The sequence below is a fragment of the Hyla sarda genome, chromosome 1, assembly GCF_029499605.1.
Source record: "Hyla sarda isolate aHylSar1 chromosome 1, aHylSar1.hap1, whole genome shotgun sequence".
Lineage (NCBI taxonomy): Eukaryota > Metazoa > Chordata > Amphibia > Anura > Hylidae > Hyla > Hyla sarda.
The window spans coordinates 602,435,181-602,449,458 of record NC_079189.1 but is presented as its reverse complement, the minus strand read 5'-3'; the positions used below and the strand labels follow the sequence as shown (position 1 = coordinate 602,449,458).

General features: G+C 46.7%; 1 protein-coding gene across 1 annotated transcript in view; it reads left to right on the top strand.

The window, feature by feature from the left end:
* Positions 1–14,278, top strand: part of LOC130295068 (uncharacterized) — a gene marked incomplete at its 3' end in the record, with an annotated part of 238,076 nt that overhangs the window by 66,552 nt on the left and 157,246 nt on the right. The gene's annotated exons all lie outside the window — the stretch shown is intronic.

Here is a 14,278-nt window from a genome sequence, read left to right as displayed (position 1 = left end):
TCCTTTTATATGTAGATGAAAAGATAAAAGATTTGTTGAAATACAAGCAACAGCTGCAGATTTGTTAAATGTTGTCTGAAGTATATTTAAGTCAATAGGTGGCGCTGTGTTAAGTGTTTGTTGATGTGTACACTGATTTCTTTTGTATAAAGAACCACTTTCTACAGTTATAAGGTTCATCTGCTCTGTGTCCTCCATCTTGGATCTGATGTACATGATGTTCTCTGCATGTCCTAAAGAAGCACTCCGGAAAATTATTTGCTTATATAGTGCAGTATAGGCTATTGTTAGAGAACACAGAAGACAAACAAAAACAGACAGCAGAGGGGGGGAGGGGGGCACAAGAAGTAAGGGATCAAAAGAGGGATGGGAAGGGGTCAGGAAGGCCGTCCATCTACCAAATAATCCCAGGGTTCCCATATGGAGGTAAATTAGTCCATAGTATTATTCAGTGAGGCTGTGAGGGACTCCAAAGGGTGAGGGACTTCCTGTATCCTGGCTACTAGGTCCAACAGGGAAGGGGGGGCTAACCTTTTTCCATAATTTAGCTATCAGTGTTTTAGCCGCTAAAAAGACATGCAGAAGTAATATAACACCCTTCTACCCCAAGGAGGGAAGAGGGACAAGTGGAAGAGGTAAATCATAGGGTCCAAAGGTACAACCCCAAACAAATCCATCACCAACCGGCCAACCTCAGCCCATAACCCCCCTATCAACGGGCATGACCAAAAGATATGAAGGGTCGACCTCCACCACCCCACCGACATATCCCATATAACAGGGCATGTGATATTACCTATGAGCAGGCGCACCATCTCCCACCGGAGCATTATAAAATAGAGAACATATCAGAGAGAAGGGCCTGGCTGCAGAGCTGTTCAAACTTCATAGGGATAGATACCGCCAGCGCCCCCAATTTGGAGTCCATGATGGAGTATGTGTAGGTATCGCAGCCGTTCGGAGGAGGGAATTCTGCATTTAGGAAAGCAAAGTACAAGAAAATGGATCCACCACATCAGCGTAGCAAAAGAGTGTTTTTTGGGCCCCATATACGAACCATACATGAAGTCACACTGGATGGGATTTCTAAGTGATAAAGGAAGAACTTCAGGGAGAAGAAGGAGAACAGAGCCCATACTTCCCAGCACAATAACCCCAGACATACTGGGAGAAGGACATAGGGCCTAGGAGGGGGTGTAATGGGGCAGTAAGAGGGTGGGTAGACCAGAGTAGGTAATTAGGGTGGATTGGGGTCAGCCTCAATTTATCAATCTCCATCCGCCTACTATAAACATAGGTAAATGGAATGAAAACAATGCTCAGCTCACCACCCAATATGGACACAATGTAGAGGGACTCCGGCTGTAGTACAATTTCTGGAGCACGGACTATGCGGGCCGCTTCCCGGGTATAGCAAATGAATGTAGAAGGGGGTCCAGCTCTCAGATGAATCGCTGCTAAAACATAGCTTTTACTAAGTCATATTAAAACATGGAACAAACAAAAACCTGCGTTAAAAACAGCACGCCGACACGTTTCGAGCTTTTGGCAAGCTCTTAGTCATGCCATGACAAAGAGCTTGACGTAAGCTTGAAATGCATCGGCGTGCTATTTTTAACACACTATTAGGTTTTATGTTTTCCTTTGTTTCATGTTTGAAAGTGACTTAGTAAAAGCTATGTTTTAACAGCGATTCATCTGAGAGCTGGACCCCCTTCTCCATTCATTTACTATAAACATAGTATGAGGACCTGGCAGAGAGATGGTGGAGATGGTCCGCCAAGTAATACTTCCGGTACTGCCAGACCTCCCACAGATTTACTGCCCATCATAACAGACATGAGCAAGTAATACCGTTTGTCATTAAAAATGAAGCGGAAAATTGCTGATTGCATGAAGCGGATCTCCCTGCTGCACCTGTCATTCGTTTAGAGCGTCGGGTGCAGCGCCGTAGACTCGTGACATCACAGCCACGCCCCCTCAAGCCACACACCCCTCCCATAGACCTGCATTGAGGGGGCGTGACGTCACAAACCTCCGGCTCTGCATTGCCAGTCATCCGGCACGGAGTGAAGTTTGCTCCATGCACTGGATGTCTGGGGTGCCGCAGCCGAGATCACGGGGGTCCCTGGCAGCGGGATCCTCGCCATCAAACATCTTATCCCCCATCCTTTAGATAGGAATAAGATGTCTAGGGACGGAGCCCACTCCTATAGACATCAATGGAGGGGCGTGGCCATGATGTTGCGGCCGCTGCTCCAGGCCTTCTGAACCAGATGTTCAGAAGGCTGGGGCACGTAATTACCCATTTAAAGGGTTCACTTGTCCTGTGGAAATCGACAGGTTTGGCAGACTTTTCACTAAAATGTATAAAGAGGGAAAGAAGAGTATCTTTTGGATTATTTGATAGATTGCGCCCTTCCTGTTTTTAGGGTATGAGAAAATTGTTGACCGCAGGTTTACTGATTCAAGAGGCCAACGTCATGCAGACTCTTGTACATGTATGACAGCTGCGCTCTAACAGAAAATATATATGGCGGGTGTCGGCTGCTATCAGCACCCTGCACTTTCTGACAATGACTGACATCGGTGATCCTGCTGATGTTGGTAATTTGAGCCTTTAAATGCTACAAACAAAAATGCTACAATGGATTGCGGCATTTAAAAGGCTAAGTGTCAGGTGCCCGATTGGCATCCCTGCAATGTGATTGTGGCGCTGATCGGTCACTATGGCAGCCGTGTACCTGCCATAGTAATTCTACCGATAGTTTGCCTCAGGCAGGCTGTGCCAGCAAAGAACTGATCTAACTAGTATAGCATTGATCTGTATAAGCAATCTAGTGATTGCTTATAAATGCCCTTTTGAGGAAAAAAAATTACGAATTTAAAAAAAAATATGAAAAAGACCATCCCCTAATTAAAATTGCCTACACTTCCGTTTTTTCAAATAAAATCTATGAACAAAAGAAAAAAATTTCAGAATTATCAAAATATGTTATTGATCCTACATAGTAAACGGAGTAATCAAAAAGAAATACTAAACGCCAGAATTGAGGATTTTCTTTTTTTGTCTCAAAAAATGCGGAAAAAATGCATAAAAAAGTCTGTCAAAAAATTCCCATCTACAAAATATGAGCCTCCATACAGACCTGTAGAGTGAAAAATAAAAAAGTACAACAATTGAAGGTCAGAATTTTTTTTTTTGTTTTTTTACCAATAGTAAAATTAAACAAATGCTCTGGAAAAAATTAAGTAGTTTTGGATGCTTTAGTTTTTACAGTGCAATTTAGAGTAAAGCGGACCTGTTATTTTTTATTTTTTGGGTCAATAAGATTAAAGCAAAGGGCACTGTAAAAACGAAAGCATCCGAAATTATTATTTCTCCTTTTTTTTTTTCCCCCCGCAGTTTTTTCCCCAGTTTCGCAGTACACTTTATGGTAACATGAAAGGTGTCATTACAAAGTACAATTGGTCAAGCCATGGTATGGTTAAAAAAACAAGCCCTCGTATGGGTCTTGGGATAGGAAAAAATAAAGGGTTCTGGATCTTTGAAGGTGAGGGGGGGGGGAAACGAAAATGCAAAAAATAACATGTGACTGACTGGACATGGGACTGACTGGACATGGGACTGACTGTACATGGGACTGACTGGACATGTGTGCAAATTGTTTAAGGTTCTATTATTGATAAATAACAAACTGTTTTATCCTTGGCAGATGACTGTACCGGGAGATCAGAGGAGAATCTTATATCTTCATATTATAAAGCAGATGATGATATCACACAAGATACATATGAAGAACATTCCATTATCCCAGATACACCCTCAGCCCTTCACAGCCAAGATCTGTCATCTGTGAATGTTAAGTCACATCTTGTTGAGCATCAGAGAATTCACACAGGGAAGAAACTTTTTTCATGCCAAGAATGTGGAAAATATTTTACCATGGAATCGAATTTTGTTGCACATCAGAAAATTCACACAGGGAAGAATTTATTTTCATGTCAAGAATGTGAGAAATGTTTTATTTTCAAATCACAGCTTGAAAAACATGTGAGAACTCACTCAGGGGAGAAGCCATTTCCATGCCAAGAATGTGGGAAATGTTTTACTATGAAATCATATCTTGTTGCACATCAGAGAATTCACACAGGGGAGAAGCCATTTTCATGCTCAGAATGTGGAAAATGTTTTATTCTCAAATCAGAACTCTGTAAACATGTGAGAAATCACACAGGGAAGAAGCCATTTTCTTGCCAAAAATGTGGAAAATGTTTTATTTTGAAATCACAGCTTGATAGACATGTGAGAATTCACAAAGCAGAGAAGCCATTTTCATGCCAAGAATATGTGAAATGTTTTATTTTGAAATCACAGCTTGATAGACATGTGAGAATTCACAAAGGAGAGAAGCCATTTTCATGCCAAGAATATGGGAAATGTTTTGTTATGAAATCATATCTTGTTCGACATCAGAGAACTCACACAGGGAAAAAGCCATTTTTATGCCAAGAATGTGGGAAATGTTTTACTATGAAATCATATTTTGTTGGCCATCAGAGAATTCACACAGGGGAGAAGCCATTTTCATGCTTAGAGTGTGGAATATGTTTTGTGGAGAAAGCAAGGCTTGTTGAACATCAAAGAACTCACACAGGGGAGAAGCCATTTTCATGTTCAGAATGTGGAAAATGTTTTACTCAGAAATCACATCTTGTTGTACATCAGAGAATTCACACAGGAGAGAAGCCATTTTCGTGCCAAGAATGTGGGGAATGTTTTGCTGAAAAATCAAGCAAGGCTTGTTCTTCATCATAGAATTCACACCGGGCAGAAGCCATTTTCACGTTGAAAATGTGGGAAATGTTTTTACTCAGAAATCACATCTTGTTGAACATCAGAGAATTCACACACAAAAGAAGCAGTAAACATGTTTGTGTTTCTTGTCACTTTTCATCTACCAGATACTCAGTTTGGGTTCACTGGACAGTAATTTATGTGAAGTGCGACTTTCATGAAAAGTTCCCAAAAAACTATTGTATCCCATTTGTTTGTTGTGTATTTCACACACACACACTTGGTTATTTACACTAGAATCCTGTGGTAATGAATTGTTTCTTTTATGGACATATATTATGTAATTAAAGGGGTACTCTGCCCCAATCATCTTATCCCCTATCCAATTCATAAGGGTAAGATGTTAGATCGCGAGGGTCCTGCCGCTTGGGACGCCTGCGATCGCCGGCACGGCGCCCCGTCATTCAGCGTATGTAGCGAACTCCAATCTGTGCCCGATGACTGTCAATGCGTCCACCGCGCCCCCTCCATTCACTTCTATGGGAGGTGTGACTGATACGTTATAGCCGTCATGTCTCCTATTGACAAATGTCACAGCGTCCTGCAAGCTTCCGCATTCCTAATGCCTCCGCTGCCGAAGATGGGGGATAAGAATTTTGGGGCAGAGTACCACTTTAACCCCTTAATGACATAGGAGGTAAATTTACGTCCTTGTGCCCTGGTACCCGGAACCAGGACATACATTTACGTCCTATACATGACTGCGAGCACCGGAGTGGTGCTCGTGTCATGCACGGTAGGTCCCGGCTGCTATCAGCAGCCAGGGACCCACTGGTAATGGCGCACATCAGCGATCACACTGATTTGGGCCATAAAACCCTCAGATGCCATGATCAATACAGATCGCAGTCACTAAAATGGATGCTCGTATCGCCCACAGTGCTGCCGCGGGGATCTGATCGTCCGTAATGGCGGACAGAGGTCCCGTCACCTGCCTCCATCCGTCTCCACGGGTCTTCTGCTCTGGTCTGAGATCGAGCAGACGATTGCCTATAATACTGATCAGTGCTATGTCCTATACATAGCATTGAACAGTATTAGCAATCAAATGATTGCTATTAATAGTCCCTTATGGGGACTAATAAAGTGTAAAAAAAAAATAATAATTTGAAAAATTGCCTCCCCCAATAAAATTTTTTGTTAAAGCGGTCCAATAATAAAAAAGAATATAATCATGGGTATCATTTTATTTGTATTTACCCACAGAATAAAGAAAACTTCATTTTTACCGTAAATTGTACAGTGTAAAAACAAAACCTTCCAAAATTAGCAAAATTGCTGTTTTCTTTTCAATTTCCCCACACATAGTTTTTTATTTTTATTTTGCCGTACATTTTATGGTAAAGTGAGTGATGTCATTACAAAGGACAACTGGTCGTGCAAAAAACAAGTCCTCATATGGGTCTGTGGATGGAAATATAAAAGAGTTATGATTTTTAGAAGGCAAGGAGGGAAAAACGAAAATGCAAAAATAAGATTGGCTGAGTCCTTAAGGGGTTAATGTTATGTCCCCATCATACAGGAGATATCTTTATATTATATACAATATATTATGTCCCCATCATACAGGAGATATCTTTATATTATTATATACAATATATTATGTCCCCATCATACAGGAGATATCTTTATATTATTATATACAATATATTATGTCCCCATCATACAGGAGATATCTTTATATTATTATATACAATGTATTATGTCCCCATCATACAGGATATATCTTTATATTATTATATACAATATATTATGTCACCATCATACAGGAGATATCTTTATATTATTATATACAATATATTATGTCCCCATCATATAGGAGATATCTTTATATTATTATATACAATATATTATGTCCCCATCATACAGGAGATATCTTTATATTATTATATACAATATATTATGTCCCCATCACACAGGAGATATTGTCACGATGCCGGCTGGCAGGTAGTGGATCCTATGTGCCGGAGAGGGATTGGCGTGGACTGTGCTAGTGGATCGGTTCTAAGTCACTACTGGTTTTCACCAGAGCCCGCCGCAAAGCGGGATGGTCTTGCTGCGGCGGTAGTGACCAGGTCGTATCCACTAGCAACGGCTCACCTCTCTGGCTGCTGAAGATAGGCGCGGTACAAGGGAGTAGACAGAAGCAAGGTCGGACGTAGCAGAAGGTCGGGGCAGGCAGCAAGGATCGTAGTCAGGGGCAACGGCAGGAGGTCTGGAACACAGGCTAGGAACACACAAGGAAACGCTTTCACTGGCACAATGGCAACAAGATCCGGCAAGGGAGTGCAGGGGAAGTGAGGTGATATAGGGAAGTGCACAGGTGAACACACTAATTGGAATCACTGCGCCAATCAGCGGCGCAGTGGCCCTTTAAATCGCAAAGACCCGGCGCGCGCGCGCCCTAGGGAGCGGGGCCGCGCGCGCCGGGACAGGACCGAGGGAGAGCGAGTCAGGTACGGGAGCCGGGGTGCGCATCGCGAGCGGGCGCTACCCGCATCGCGAATCGCATCCCGGCTGGAAGCGGAATCGCAGCGCCCCGGGTCAGTGGATCTGACCGGAGCGCTGCAGTGGGGAGAGTGTAGCGAGCGCTCCGGGGAGGAGCGGGGACCCGGAGCGCTCGGCGTAACAGTACCCCCCCCCTTGGGTCTCCCCCTCTCCTTAGAGCCTGAGAACCTGAGGAGCAGACTTTTGTCTAGGATGTTGTCCTCAGGTTCCCAGGATCTCTCCTCTGGACCACAACCCTCCCAATCCACTAAAAAAAAGGTTTTCCCTCTGACCTTCTTAGAAGCCAGGATCTCTTTGACGGAGAAGATGTCCGAGGAGCCGGAAACAGGAGTGGGAGGAACAGATTTGGGAGAGAAACGGTTGATGATGAGTGGTTTAAGAAGAGAAACGTGAAAGGCATTAGGGATACGAAGAGAAGGAGGAAGAAGAAGTTTGTAAGAGACAGGATTAATCTGACACAAAATTTTGAAAGGACCAAGATAGCGTGGTCCCAACTTGTAGCTAGGGACACGGAAGCGGACATATTTAGCGGAGAGCCATACCTTGTCTCCAGGGGAAAAAATGGGAGGAGCTCTTCTTTTCTTATCCGCGAACTTCTTCATGCGTGATGAAGCCTGTAAGAGAGAATTTTGGGTCTCTCTCCATATGATGGAAAGGTCACGAGAAATTTCATCCACAGCGGGCAGACCAGAGGGCAAGGGGGTAGGGAGGGGGGGAAGAGGGTGACGGCCGTACACCACGAAAAATGGGGATTTGGAGGAAGATTCAGAGACTCTGAAGTTATACGAGAATTCGGCCCATGGAAGGAGATCTGCCCAGTCATCCTGGCGGGAGGAAACAAAATGTCGTAAATAATCACCCAAGACCTGGTTAATTCTTCCTACTTGTCCATTGGATTGGGGATGATATGCAGAAGAAAAATTTAATTTAATCTTGAGTTGTTTACAGAGAGCCCTCCAGAATTTAGACACGAATTGGACGCCTCTATCCGAGACGATCTGCGTAGGCAACCCGTGAAGACGAAAAATGTGTACAAAAAATTGTTTAGCCAACTGAGGCGCTGAAGGAAGACCAGGAAGAGGGATGAAATGTGCCATTTTGGAGAATCGATCAACGACCACCCAAATAACAGTGTTGCCACGGGAAGGGGGTAAATCAGTAATAAAATCCATACCAATCAGAGACCAAGGCTGTTCGGGGACAGGCAGGGGATGAAGAAAACCAGCGGGCTTCTGGCGAGGAGTCTTATCCCGGGCACAGATAGTGCAGGCTCGCACAAAGTCCACAACATCCGTCTCCAGAGTCGGCCACCAATAGAAGCGGGAGATGAGTTGCACAGATTTCTTGATGCCCACATGACCTGCGAGATGGGAGGAGTGACCCCATTTGAGGATTCCGAGGCGTTGGCGTGGAGAAACAAAGGTCTTTCCTGGAGGAGTTTGCCTGATGGAGGCTGGAGAAGTGGAGATCAGGCAGTCAGGTGGAATGATGTGTTGCGGAGAGAGTTCAACTTCTGAGGCATCCGAGGAACGAGAGAGAGCATCGGCCCTAATGTTCTTATCGGCAGGCCGAAAGTGAATTTCAAAATTAAATCGGGCAAAGAACAGAGACCACCGGGCCTGGCGAGGATTCAGCCGTTGGGCAGACTGGAGGTAGGAGAGGTTCTTGTGATCGGTGTAAATAATAACTGGAAATCTTGATCCCTCCAGCAGATGCCTCCATTCCTCAAGTGCTAATTTGATGGCTAGAAGCTCTCGATCCCCGATGGAGTAGTTCCTCTCCGCCGGAGAGAAGGTCCTAGAAAAAAACCCACAAGTGACAGCATGCCCGGAAGAATTTTTTTGTAGAAGAACAGCTCCAGCTCCCACTGAGGAGGCATCAACCTCCAATAGGAAGGGTTTGGAAGGGTCAGGTCTGGAGAGCACGGGAGCCGAAGAAAAGGCAGACTTGAGTCGTTTAAAGGCGTCTTCCGCTTGAGGAGGCCAAGACTTGGGATCGGCATTTTTTTTGGTTAAAGCCACGATAGGAGCCACAACGGTAGAAAAATGTGGAATAAATTGCCTGTAATAATTGGCGAACCCCAAAAAGCGTTGGATAGCACGGAGTCCGGAGGGGCGTGGCCAATCTAAGACGGCAGAGAGTTTGTCTGGATCCATTTGTAGTCCCTGGCCAGAGACCAAGTATCCTAGAAAAGGAAGAGATTGGCATTCAAACAGACATTTCTCAATTTTGGCATAGAGTTGATTGTCACGAAGTCTCTGAAGAACCATACGGACATGCTGGCGGTGTTCTTCTAGATTGGCAGAAAAAATTAGGATATCGTCCAGATATACAACAACACAGGAGTATAAAAGATCACGAAAAATTTCATTAACAAAGTCTTGGAAGACAGCAGGGGCGTTGCACAGGCCAAAGGGCATGACCAGATACTCAAAGTGTCCATCTCTGGTGTTAAATGCCGTTTTCCACTCATCCCCCTCTCTGATGCGGATGAGGTTATAAGCACCTCTTAAGTCCAGTTTAGTAAAGATGTGGGCACCTTGGAGGCGATCAAAGAGTTCAGAGATGAGGGGTAGGGGGTAGCGGTTCTTAACCGTGATTTTATTAAGACCGCGGTAGTCAATGCAAGGACGTAGGGAGCCATCTTTTTTGGACACAAAGAAAAATCCGGCTCCGGCAGGAGAGGAGGATTTACGGATAAAGCCCTTTTTTAAATTTTCCTGGACGTATTCAGACATGGCAAGAGTCTCTGGGGCAGAGAGAGGATAAATTCTGCCCCGGGGGTGGAGTAGTGCCCGGGAGGAGGTCGATAGGACAATCATAAGGCCTGTGAGGAGGTAGAGTCTCAGCTTGTTTTTTGCAGAAAACATCCGCGAAGTCCATATAGGCCTTAGGGAGACCGGTTACTGGAGGAACCACAGAGTCACGGCAAGGGTTACTGGGAACCGGTTTTAGACAGTCCTTGGAACAAGAGGGCCCCCAACTCTTGATCTCCCCAGTGGACCAATCCAGGGTTGGGGAATGAAGTTGAAGCCAGGGAAGTCCAAGGAGAATTTCAGAAGTGCAATTGGGGAGGACCAAAAGTTCAATCCTCTCGTGATGAGATCCGATGCTCATTAGAAGGGGCTCCGTGCGGAAACGTATGGTACAGTCCAATCTTTCATTGTTTACACAATTGATGTAAAGGGGTCTGGCGAGACTGGTCACTGGGATGTTGAACCTGTTGACGAGAGAGGCCAAAATAAAATTTCCTGCAGATCCAGAGTCCAAGAAGGCCATAGCAGAGAAGGAGAAGGCAGAGGCAGACATCCGCACAGGCACAGTAAGACGTGGAGAAGCAGAGTAGACATCAAGGACTGTCTCACCTTTGTGCGGAGTCAGTGTACGTCTTTCCAGGCGGGGAGGACGGATAGGACAATCCCTCAGGAAGTGTTCGGTACTAGCACAGTACAGGCAGAGGTTCTCCATGCGGCGTCGTGTCCTCTCTTGAGGTGTCAGGCGAGACCGGTCGACCTGCATAGCCTCCACGGCGGGAGGCACAGAAACGGATTGCAGGGGACCAGAGGAGAGAGGAGCCGAGGAGAAGAAACGCCTCGTGCGAACAGAGTCCATATCTTGGCGGAGCTCTTGACGCCTTTCGGAAAAACGCATGTCAATGCGAGTGGCTAGGTGAATGAGTTCATGTAGATTAGCAGGGATTTCTCGTGCGGCCAGAACATCTTTAATGTTGCTGGATAGGCCTTTTTTAAAGGTCGCGCAGAGGGCCTCATTATTCCAGGATAATTCTGAAGCAAGAGTACGGAATTGTACGGCATACTCGCCAACGGAAGAATTACCCTGGACCAGGTTCAACAGGGCAGTCTCAGCAGAAGAGGCTCGGGCAGGTTCCTCAAAGACACTTCGGATTTCCGAGAAGAAGGAGTGTACAGAGGCAGTGACGGGGTCATTGCGGTCCCAGAGCGGTGTGGCCCAAGACAGGGCTTTTCTAGACAGAAGGCTGACTACGAAAGCCACCTTAGACCTTTCAGTGGGAAACTGGTCCGACATCATCTCCAGGTGCAGGGAACATTGGGAAAGAAAGCCACGGCAAAACTTAGAGTCCCCATCAAATTTATCCGGCAAGGATAGGCGTAGACCAGAGGCGGCCACTCGCTGCGGAGGAGGTGCAGGAGCTGGCGGAGGAGATGATTGCTGAAGCTGTGGTAGTAACTGCTGTAGCATAACGGTCAGTTGAGACAGCTGTTGGCCTTGTTGCGCTATCTGTTGTGACTGCTGGGCGACCACCGTGGTGAGGTCAGCGACAACTGGCAGAGGAACTTCAGCGGGATCCATGGCCGGATCTACTGTCACGATGCCGGCTGGCAGGTAGTGGATCCTCTGTGCCAGAGAGGGATTGGCGTGGACCGTGCTAGTGGATCGGTTCTAAGTCACTACTGGCTTTCACCAGAGCCCGCCGCAAAGCGGGATGGACTTGCTGCGGCGGTAGTGACCAGGTCGTATCCACTAGCAACGGCTCAACCTCTCTGACTGCTGAAGATAGGCGCGGTACAAGGGAGTAGACAGAAGCAAGGTCGGACGTAGCAGAAGGTCGGGGCAGGCAGCAAGGATCGTAGTCAGGGGCAACGGCAGGAGGTCTGGAACACAGGCTAGGAACACACAAGGAAACGCTTTCACTGGCACGATGGCAACAAGATCCGGCAAGGGAGTGCAGGGGAAGTGAGGTGATATAGGGAAGTGCACAGGTGAACACACTAATTGGAATCACTGCGCCAATCAGCGGCGCAGTGGCCCTTTAAATCGCAAAGACCCGGCGCGCGCGCGCCCTAGGGAGCGGGGCCGCGTGCGCCGGGACAGGACCGAGGGAGAGCGAGTCAGGTACGGGAGCCGGGGTGCGCATCGCGAGCGGGCGCTACCCGCATCGCGAACCGCATTCCGGCTGGAAGCGGAATCGCAGCGCCCCGGGTCAGTGGATCTGACCGGAGCGCTGCAGTGGGGAGAGTGTAGCGAGCGCTCCGGGGAGGAGCGGGGACCCGGAGCGCTCGGCGTAACAATACAGGAGATATCTTTATATTATATACAATATATTATGTCCCCATCATACAGGAGATATCTTTATATTATTATTATATACAATATATTATGTCACCATCATACAGGAGATATCTTTATATTATTATATACAATATATTATGTCCCCATCATACAGGAGATATCTTTATATTATTATATACAATGTATTATGTCCCCATCATACAGGAGATATCTTTATATTATATACAATATATTATGTCCCCATCATACAGGAGATATCTTTATATTATTATATACAATATATTATGTCCCCATCATACAGGAGATATCTTTATATTATTATATACAATATATTATGTCACCATCATACAGGAGATATCTATATATTATTATATACAATATATTATGTCCCCATCATACAGGAGATATCTGTCACGATGCCGGCTGGCAGGTAGTGGATCCTCTGTGCCAGAGAGGGATTGGCGTGGACCGTGCTAGTGGACCGGTTCTAAGTCACTACTGGTTTTCACCAGAGCCCGCCGCAAAGCGGGATGGTCTTGCTGCGGCGGTAGTGACCAGGTCGTATCCACTAGCAACGGCTCACCTCTCAGGCTGCTGAAGATAGGCGCGGTACAAGGGAGTAGACAGAAGCAAGGTCGGACGTAGCAGAAGGTCGGGGCAGGCAGCAAGGATCGTAGTCAGGGGCAACGGCAGGAGGTCTGGAACACAGGCTAGGAACACACAAGGAAACGCTTTCACTGGCACAATGGCAACAAGATCCGGCAAGGAAGTGCAGGGGAGGTGAGGTGATATAGGGAAGTGCACAGGTGAAGACACTAATTGGAATCACGGCGCAGTGGCCCTTTAAATCGCAAAGACCCGGCGCGCGCGCGCCCTAGGGAGCGGGGCCGCGCGCGCCGGGACAGGACCGAGGGAGAGCGAGTCAGGTACGGGAGCCGGGGTGCGCATCGCGAGCGGGCGCTACCCGCATCGCGAATCGCATCCCGGCTGGAAGCGGAATCGCAGCGCCCCGGGTCAGTGGATCTGACCGGAGCGCTGCAGCGGGGAGAGTGTAGCGAGCGCTCCGGGGAGGAGCGGGGACCCGGAGCGCTCGGCGTAACAGTACCCCCCCCCTTGGGTCTCCCCCTCTTCTTAGAGCCTGAGAACCTGAGGAGCAGACTTTTGTCTAGGATGTTGTCCTCAGGTTCCCAGGATCTCTCTTCAGGACCACAACCCTCCCAGTCCACTAAAAAAAAAAGTTTTCCCTCTGACCTTTTTAGAGGCTAAGATCTCTTTGACAGAGAAGATGTCCGAGGAGCCGGAAACAGGAGTGGGAGGAACAGATTTGGGAGAAAAACGGTTGAGGATGAGTGGTTTAAGAAGAGAGACGTGAAAGGCATTAGGGATACGAAGAGAAGGAGGAAGAAGAAGTTTGTAAGAGACAGGATTAATTTGACACAAAACTTTGAAAGGACCAAGATAGCGTGGTCCCAACTTGTAGCTAGGGACACGGAAGCGGACATATTTAGCGGAGAGCCATACCTTGTCTCCAGGGGAAAAAACGGGAGGAGCTCTTCTTTTCTTATCTGCGAACTTCTTCATGCGTGATGAAGCCTGTAAGAGAGAATTTTGGGTCTCTCTCCATATGATGGAAAGGTCACGAGAAATTTCATCCACAGCGGGTAGACCAGAAGGCAAGGGGGTAGGGAGGGGGGGAAGAGGGTGACGGCCGTACACCACGAAAAATGGGGATTTGGAGGAAGATTCAGAGACTCTGAAGTTATACGAGAATTCGGCCCATGGAAGGAGATCTGCCCAGTCATCCTGGCGGGAGGAAACAAAATGTCGCAAATAATCACCCAAGACCTGGTTAATTCTTTC